This window comes from Apodemus sylvaticus, chromosome 13, assembly GCF_947179515.1.
Source record: "Apodemus sylvaticus chromosome 13, mApoSyl1.1, whole genome shotgun sequence".
NCBI classification, from domain to species: Eukaryota; Metazoa; Chordata; class Mammalia; order Rodentia; family Muridae; genus Apodemus; species Apodemus sylvaticus.
In genome coordinates, this window is record NC_067484.1 from 79,441,273 (window position 1) to 79,451,530 (window position 10,258).

Sequence of the window (10,258 nt, forward strand, 5' to 3'; positions counted from 1 at the left end):
TACTCACAGAACTCTTTATTTTGGAGGGAACAGTGTTGTGGCCAGGGTCAAAACAGAATCTCTCTTTTGAAAGAAATTTAAAAAGAGCATCTTGAACTTCAAGCGCCCCACCTCTGCTTGCATAAGCGTCTTTTCATTGTGCATTTTCTAGCATTCATATGTCTGACTTCTCAGATGCTTAAGTCCTGGGAATGACCCGGAATCTCAGTAATGTTGAAAAGAGAAAGAATACCTAAATTTTGCAGGTCTTTGCATTATTCTTAATTTATTTTATTTTCAATTAAAATATGATTACATCATTTGCCCTCCCTCTTTCCTCAAAACATCTCCCTTTCAAGTTCATAGCCTCTTTAGTTATTATTTTTGCATACATCTATGAATGAAAAAACATATAAATATAACCTGTTGAGTCTGTTGAGTGCTGTTTGTGTATTTTTAGGGCTTGCCAGTTGGTGTTATATAAGCAACCAGGAGGCTTACTGCATTAAAGGAGATTGTGGATTTACACACTGAGAGTGTAAGAGTCCAGATTACAACATCCAGTCTGTGGCAGATGCTGTCTCTAAGGAGTGAAAGGCTGGAGGTTTGCCTAAGAGCTTCTGCATGTGCTCCTTCATCTTTTTACTCAAACACCTAAGATGAAATGAAGGGTGTGTGACCCATGATGTCCGTGTCTGTTTCTTTCCAGTCTTATGGGCTACAAGATATCAAAAGAAATCATTATGAGCAAATCAAAGATCATGATTTCATTTCAGAGTGTAAGTATGTCCATTCACCCTCTGAGGCACCCTCACTTGGGAAGATTTGGAATGCTGCCACCCTTTGGTAACATTTTTGTTGCTGCAAATACAGAACTTCTTATGGTCCTGTTGGGTTCCTTAGAAGAGCCAACATTGAAATTACTTGCTGCTATTCTGTTCAATTTTATAAAACATCAGTAAACCCTTGTCTTAGTTTCTTTTCATAAAATTGTGATAAAATACCCAGACAAAAGTAACTTAAGAAAGATCTTATTGTAAAGTTCCAGGTTATAGTTCCTCACAGCAAGGTTGTCTAAGGAAATATGTCACCTCACATCCATAATCAGAAATGGAAACCAATGAATGTATGCATAGCACTTGGCACTGTTCTCCCTTCTAGAGCCCACTTTCCAGTCATATATGAGATGGATCTTCCCTCATTATCTAACATAATCAAGATAACTCCCTCACAGACCTAGCCAGAGGCCAGTCTGACAGACAATTCCAAGTTGAGTTATACTGACAACACCAATGATCATAATATTTGAAACACACCACACACACACACACACACACACACACACACACACACACACACCACATACACACAAACCCACACAAGCAAACAAAAAATAACCTCTCAGTTTTCCTAGAATGGTGAAAATTTTACTGATAAGAAATGGAACTTTTAATGTGATGGTGTGGAACATTTTACAGATCTGGTTAGCTATGATGACTTTTTCCATGAAGTTTTAGTGTTTAAATACTTGAAGAAGGTTTACCTTATAAATTCAGTACTATCATTACTATAATATGACATTAACAGTTATAATAGAGAGCAATTGCAAAAATAAAGTATAATCTTCATTATTTTAATTTGTAAGTTGTTCATTCTTTACACATAGACTTTTTGTATTGTGTTTTTTCATGAAATGATAGGGAGGAAAAATGCAGCTATAAGAGGGGAGAGGTTACTGGACCTACTCTATGACTGATGTATGAGGAGAACAATGCACAGCCTTTCATTGTTTACAGTGGAAAGAGAAGACTACCACATCTCCATGGTGTACGGAAGGGAAACATTTTGCCTTCTCCATGGATAAGCATTCTCGTATTTCATCTCCATTTGTGAGTATAGGCTTTTAAAAGGTTTCTTATAACAAGAAGTCAACTTTATTCATCATTTTTAATCTAGTCAAATGAGATGTCCTGAAGGGAATGTCTAGATTAATGGCATTTAGTAATCTGATGAGAATCTTTCCATCCAGATTCCACTCTCAGTTGCATTGTTCAGAGTATTTAAACTATTGACCTATATTATTTGGCCATTTTGAGAATGCCACTTTTATGTGTTCTGTTTTGACTTTTAAAATACAGAGATATTTTTGAATTATTATATTAGACATAAAAATATGTATAATTAACTTATTTGATCTTTATAAAAATCAAATTTTCACCACTGAGAAGGGACTATAGAAAACCTAACTCCGGGAATGTTCTCCATGACTCTCAGTGTAGGAAATAGGAATCTTATTTATTCCATTAACAGGTCCATGGTTCCAATTTATATTACTTGTGATGAAAAGCACATACTAGTTATCCAGATAATCATCTGTTTCATTTATCATTCTACATTTTTGATGTCTCTTCTCATTGAACAACTTAATGATTTCTCATAATATGAATGGCAAGCCTAGGTAACAGCCTGAGATGGCAGCTTCATTCTGGTTTCATACCACTAATTTTTATCTAATCAGGCATCTATTATGTCCTATGCTATGCTTCTCCTTTTGAAGCTATGTTACCAATGTAAAATCTGTTGATAATGGCCCACAGAGGGTAGAATCTCTGCTTTTTATCTTGTCCCCCACCCAGTTTGATGCTTAAAACACATGTTTAATTGGGGTGCCAAGAAGACTCAGCAGGAAGAGGCATTTGCTGCCAAGCTTGTCTCTGATCCCTAGAACCCACACTGTGAAAGGCGATAACTGACTCCCAAACTTTGTCTCTGACCTCTACATATGTGCTGCGGCATGCTAAACAGACAATCAAAAACATAATTAAATAGATGTTTGAAAAAAACTAGTGTGCCATTTCTAGAGTCTGTTCACCATAGAGACTCCAAACCTGCTGTAAGCATGACTGACGTCATGATAGATTCCTTACTTCCAGAGGTATGTATGCAAAGGATAACCTTGGGTGAGGACACCCTGAAATAACCAGCCTGTGTGAGAGATAGAGCTCTTCATCAGCACTGGGAGGGTTTCAGCCTCCGGGAGATCTTCAGCACCTGTAAGAGCCCAAGCCAGAACCCAACCGTATGAAGTAATAAGTGGTGCTTGTTTGTGGTTACTGGACAGTGAGTTTACTTGTTGGGTGGTGTGCTTTCTCCTCTTTCTTTGGTTCCCTATCACTTTTCTTTTTAGTTTTTGAGATTATAATTTTATCACAGTATTTTTCCAAACCTTCACATATATCCCTTCCTAGTCTCCTTTAAATTCATGATGACATTTTTTCCAGTAATGCTGTTGTATCATTCATGGTTATGTATACACATAGGCATTCCCTAATGTAACTAGCTCAGTCTATGTAAAGTAAACTGTATACACATTTTCAGGAGTGACCACTGGGCACTGGGCAGTCCATTGGTGTGTTCCAGGTTTTGTCCATTGCCTTTAGTTCTTTGTGTGTACTGGAGTCCTCCTGGGACTTTCCCTGTTTATTACAATCTGTTACACATGTTATCTTTGTTAAGCTCACTGTTGTACATTCGTGTTAGCCAAAATTGGCATTGTTTTTCTCCTTTTGATTGAAACCAGATAATTTCTATCAATCTCTCTTCAGCTTACCTACTGATTTCTTCCACCCCACAAATATTTTTATGCCTCATTCTCTAGTGTATAATTATCTTCTGTTATGTTTCATCTAATATATGCTAGAATAATATTGGGTCTTTCCATTTGTTTTCTAAAATATTTTCTCCTTATTTAGGGAAGAGGAGAAATCATAAACAAATGGTTAAGGTTTTGTTTACCAACTCTAACATCAGCACCATTCTGCTTAGTGTCCCCCATGAGAAATGAGAAGATTCCCAGTTTTTGCCAAGGAACTTTGGATTTTATTCTTGAAATTTGAGTATTTCACCATGAGTCCCTGAATTTCATTTAAATCTGAGATGGGGGTGTTGAATTTTTTTAGGAAGTAATCACTTCTAGGGAGTCACCTGAATCTACTACATTGAGATAGGGCTAATATTTCAGCATTTCTGGCCTTCAACTATAATGAGTGTGACCTTCCAACATTCTAGAAGAGCTCTCAGGTACAGAGACAAAGATATTAGATCAGAAATTGGAGGATTTTGGAATAGTGGTGTCCACGGAAAATGATGGGTTTTGTCAGTGCCTGCTAGGAGGGGATTTTAGTTTGAGGTGGTAATGTATCGCTCCCTTGACTCTGCTGCTGTTTCTGGGCCACTCAAGTCATTCAAAGCAACTGTCAGCTCTGCTGTTTTCTTTTGTGAGAGAAAATACAGATCAGTAGCAAACTGTAAGTCTTTCTGGGTTTTGTGTCCCTAGTGCTTAAGCCTTCTGTGATTTACAGCAGTAAACAAATTGTCTCAGTGAGAATCAAACTTGAAGCAGTGAGGCAGTAAGGAGGGGAGACAGTTTTAAGAAAGAAGTAGACAGAGCTCAAAAACTTGCACCAAGACCACACAGAGGGCAACAAGTACCCAGTGAGCAAATGTTGCTAGGGTTTCTCCGACTTTGTTTTTCTGTAGAGGGCAGAGAACTCTGAAGATGCCTGCCCTTCAAACACACAGCCAACATAGAGTGAGGGGATGAAAAATACTGAGTCCCCTGGAAAAAAGATGTGTGTGACTGGACCCATTTTCAACAATTTCTTGCCCCAGTGCACTTGAAAATGTATTTTAAGATGCAGAGTTCACACTCTGAACTGTGTGTATAGCACTGAAAAACACAACAACATATCGCATGTTTATCATAAAACTTAGTTCTGCATGTAAGAACAAGAATATACAAACTTGTCACATTCTTTACCTAAGAACTTTGACTATCTGTTTTTCTTCATCTATTTATTTATGGACTTTTGAGTGAGTCATTCAGCAATTTCACAATCATACAGAAGAAAGTAATATCATTTTCATTCTCTAAACATGTATAAAGACTGCCTTTTTTACTTCCCTAGTTTAAATACAAAGTGTGATAATGTGAGCATTCAGAGAGACCATTTTCTAGATGAAGAAAATGTGGAGAAACTTGTATTTTCTTGCAAGTTTTCAATAAACTGGATTTGAATTTTATAGATTCTCTTGTCTATAGATTGCTTTTCTTTTTTTATTTTTATTTTCTATATTCTTTGTTTGCATTCCAAATGATTTTCCCTTTCTAGGTTCCCCCCTCCCCTTAAGTCCCATAAGCTCTCTTCCCTCTGCCCATTCCCCAATCACACTCCTCCCATTTCTCTGTCCTGGTACTCACCTACAATGCTGTATCAAGCCTTTCCAGGACCAGAGCCCTCTCCTTCCTTCTTCTTGGTAATCATTTGATATGTTAATTGTGTCTTGAGTTCGGAGCTTCTGGGCTGGTTAATATCCACTTATCAGTGACTGCATTCCTTGTGTATTCTTTTATGATTGGGTTACCTCACTTAGGATGAAATTTTCCAGTTCCAACCATTTGCCTAAAAATTTCATGAATTCATTGTTTTTAAATGCTGAGTAGTATTCCATTGTTTAAATATACCTCATTTTCTGTATCCATTCCTCCATTGAGGGACATCTGGGTTCTCTCCAGCTTCTGGTTATTATAAATAGGGCTGCTATGAACATAATGGAGCATGTGTCCTTATTGCATGCCGGGGAATCCTCGCAGTATATGCCCAGGAGTGGTATATCAGGGTCCTCCAGAAGTGTCATGCCCAGTTTTCTGAGGAACCTCCAGACTGATTTCCAGAGTGGTTTTACCAGCTTGCAATCCCACCGGAAGTGGAGGAGTATTCCTCTTTCTCCATATGAGTACCAGCACCTGCTGTTTCCTGAGTTTTTAATCTTAGCAATTCTGACTAGTGTGAGGTGAAATCTCAGGGTTGTTTTGATTTGCATTTCCATAATGACTAATGATGTTGAACATTTCTTAAGGTGCTTCACAGCCATGCAAAATTCTTCAGATGAAAATTCTTTGTTTAGCTCTGTACCCCATTTTTAATAGGGTTATTTGGCTCTCTAGAGTCTAACTTCTTGAGTTCTTTGTATATATTGGATATTAGCCCTCTGTCAAATGTAGGGTTGGTGAAGATCTTTTCCCAATTTGTTGTTTGCCGTTTTGTCCTTTTGACAGTGTCCTTTTGACAGTGTCCTTTGCCTTACAGAAACTTTGCAATTTTATGAGGTCCCATTTGTCAGTTCTTGATCTTAGAGCATAAGCTATTGGTGTTCTGTTCAGGAACATTTCCCCTGTGCCCATGTCTTCAAGGGTCTTCCCCAGTTTCTTTTCTATTAGTTTCAGTGTATCCAGTTTTATGTGGAGGTCCTTGATCCACTTGGAGTTGAGCTTAGTACAAGGAGATAAGAATGGATTGATTTGCATTGGCAGGATTAATATAGACTGCTTTTCTTTTCTTAATTTATGAAGATATATAATCTCAGCTTAGTTTTTTATCTTCAATATATTAGTTAAGTGAGTCATTTTAATTTGATTGGCCATGAGTTACACTGTTGGTAGAATCAACTCAGCCTGATCACTGATGATCTTTACCAAATAAGATACACTATATATTTTTATTTCAGAAGATGCAACTATTTGATAGCTCTATTTTATGATTTGTTATCTTCTGGATGTGATATCAGAATTAATAACAGATTTTTAAAGGAGAGAATAATGACCCATTCACTATAATCATGATAACAATATGAATATATAGAGTTATTTTTGGAAAAGTATGAAAACTGACCAGGGACACCAACTTTTAATAATGCATTAAAATACACAGTAAAAGGCTAATAAGAATTTATTTAACAATGTCAGATTTCCTTTATTTTTGAACAATATTTTTTGGTGATTTATGCTCTCAGACAAATTGTCCATTTCTTCTAAGTTCTCAATTTACTTTTAGAAATTCTGACATTGTTGTGTTTGTTTGTTCAACTCTAGTATATCTATGATTAATGTCTCTTCTGATTCCTGAAATGGCCTATTTTTTTAATTGATTGTCCATTTTTTTTGTTTACATTTCAAATGCTATCTCCCTTCCAGGCCTCTGGTCTATGAACTCCCACAGCTCCCCTTCCCTTTGTCTTTAAGAGAGTGCTCTCACACACCCACAAAGTTCTGCCTCACCCCACTATCATTCCCTTCTCTGGGATATCAAGCCTCCATAGGACCAAGCACCTCCTCTCCCACTGATGCCCAATAAGTCCATCCTCTGCTACATATGTAGTGGGAGCCGTGGACCAGCCCATGTATACTCTTCGGTTGGTGGTTTAGTCCCTGGGAGCTCTGAGGGGTCTGGGTAATTGATACACTTGTTCTTTCTATGAGGTTGCATATATCATCAGGTAGATGAGAACATGCTTCATTATGTTTTATTTTATGTGCTCGCTGACACATAGTTCTGTCTGTCTGTCTGTCTATCTGTCTGTCTGTTGTTTGTTTGCTTTATAAGTTGCTAGCTCTTGAATTCTAGGAGCAACATACTAGGAGACTTAGTTACACTAGATTTTATCTTCATTCAGATAGCTCTACAATTTCTGTTCTGATGACTTATGAAGGAGGCTCCTACCTCAGACACCCACCTTATGACTAGTGTAACACCCTTCTTACTTTATGTAAACCTGAGGAGGCTCCACCACAGGGACCCTCAGATGTCTGAAGACCTGGTTCTTTCAAAATATTCTCCTTATAAAACCAAGGTGAAATTCATTACATTCATACTTAGATCAAGAAGAATTAGAGACAATAGGTTTATTTAAAATGTAGCCATTCAAAAATAAAGACAGATTATTTCAGAAATTTTAAGGTAAAGATTTTAATAATTACAGGAGAATAAATTCATTACTAGGTGTCCTATCAATAAATGTTAAATAATATAATGCAAATTAGTGATAGACCCAAACTGTAGAGAAATTTTTATAACTGCATTGAGAACTTTGAATCTTGCCACTTAAAAACCTACAACAGGCAAGAAAAACACAAATAAGCACATATTCAGAAACTGAATTCTAACTTTGTCTCTTGTCTTAGGATTTACTGCTGTGAACAGACACCATGATCATGGCAACTCTAATTAGGACAACATTTAATTGGGGTTGGCTTACAGATTCAGAGGTTCAGTCCATTATCATCAAGGCAAGAACATGGTGGTATCTAGGCAAGCATGGTTCGGGAAAAACTGAGAGCTTATCTGAAGGATGCTAGCAGAGTACTGACTTCTAGGCAGCTAGGATGAAAGCCCTATAGTCCACATCCATAGTGACACACCTACCCCAACAAGGCCACAGCAACTCCAACAGGTCCACTTTCTAATCATTCTAATCCCTGGGCAGAGAATATACAAACCATCACACCTTTTGCACATGTATGGACAGAGATTCCAAAGACAATTACTCAGAAGTATAAAAGTCACTGTTATCAGCATCAGGGCTTTAATATGAGCCAAACAGGGAAAACAAAAACTAGAGATGCTAATATGGATTGAGGAAAGACTACTACAGGACCACAATCTTATATAAAGAACTATAGGCAACTAAGAAATTCTGAGAAAGAGATAAGTAATCTTCTGCACAGAAGAGCACACCAATTAATTGCCCAGTAATGAACAGTCATCCCTGAAATCATTAACAAGAAACATTATGCAGATAGAGTGTGCAGTACACATGTATTTAGAAATTTATAAATTATACACATGTATGTTTATAACAAGAATTAAAGAAAAAGTAGACCATGAATCTGAAAAAATATCAAAAATATATATGGGAGGGTTTGAATAATGAGTGTCAACAGGGAAATGATTTAATTATATTATAATCTTAAAATATAAAATCTTACTTGAAAAATTATGTTCCCATGAAAAAGATTTGAAAACCTCTTCTATAAGCAATGCCTTTTTATTAGTCTATCACACATAAAACTTTGTGGTAGAGTAATTTCACTGGCCAATATGAGATGTATATTTAATCAATACATTCTGACATTTCCATATGTAGTTATACATATTTGCATATTTGTACAACTTATTGAGTTATATTTAAAAGCAGTTCCAAGATGCCTGAAGTGAATCTCATCTTTTCAGGTTCAGTGACAAAACTCACTCAAAGGAAATTGAATAATTTTGAAAGTCCCGTGTCCTTACCAATAGGAACAATAGAATAATATATGATGTCAGAACTTCACAAAATATATTGAGGCTGTGGTTCTGTGGGAGGCTTCCTTAAGGCACTTTTTCTCTTTTTTCTCTCTGGTGGTTGCTGAAAATTCAGCTCTGAAGGTGCTGATTTCCCTCAAACATACTGTGCACAAGTATTTATCCACCTTTCTCCTTCTCATTCTCAAAGGACTTCACCCAAATATGACCAAGAAGTTGGAGCCCATTTGTCACAGTCCTGATGGAAGAATTAACTATTCAGCTAACCCAACCTATGCTGTAAAGTATTTGAACTTTTGCTAAGATCTATAATATTTCAAGGAGTAACCATACAACTACAAAAATATCATAAAAGAAAAAATAGGTCAAGAGCTCAACATTGTTTAGTCTTACAATTTGAAAAGGAAATTATAATCTTCAAATTTTATCCCAGATACCCATAAATGTCCCTATAATGACAAAGCAAATGGATATAGCCAACTATATTTTTGTTCTTAGAAGATGGAAATGAGGGAAATCTTAATGAGTAATTATGGTGGGTGATGAAAGCAAAAGGAAGTAGCAGAGAATGTGAGTGTGGAGCTCTTCCTCAGCTAGAAATCCTGTGTGTGAGAGCTAATTCTGAAGGGCCATTTTATTTAGTATTGATAGTTAATTAGGAAAGCAGGTAAAGGTTTTCCCAAAGATAAACAACCATTTTCTTTCCTAGCTAATAATAGGACTGTGTGTTGGACAGTGGCGGCACATGCCTTTAATCCTAGCACTTGAGAGGCAGAGGCAGGCTGATTTCTGAGTTCGAGGCCAGCCTGGTCTTCAGAGTGAGTTCCAGGACAGCCAGGCCTATACGGAGAAACCCTGTCTTGAAAACCCAAAAATAATAAATAATAAATAAATAAATAAATAAATACATAAATGAAATAATAGGACTGTGGATTAAAACACATGAGTATGACTCTTTAAGAAACTTCTGCATGGCAGGAGGATCAATGGAACAGGATTGAAGATCCAGAAATGAACCCACACACCTATGGCCACTTGATCCTCGACAAAGAGGCTGAAAACATCCAATGGAAAAAAGATAGCCTTTTCAACAAATGGTGCTGGTTCAACTGGAGGTCAGCATGCAGAAGAATGCGAAT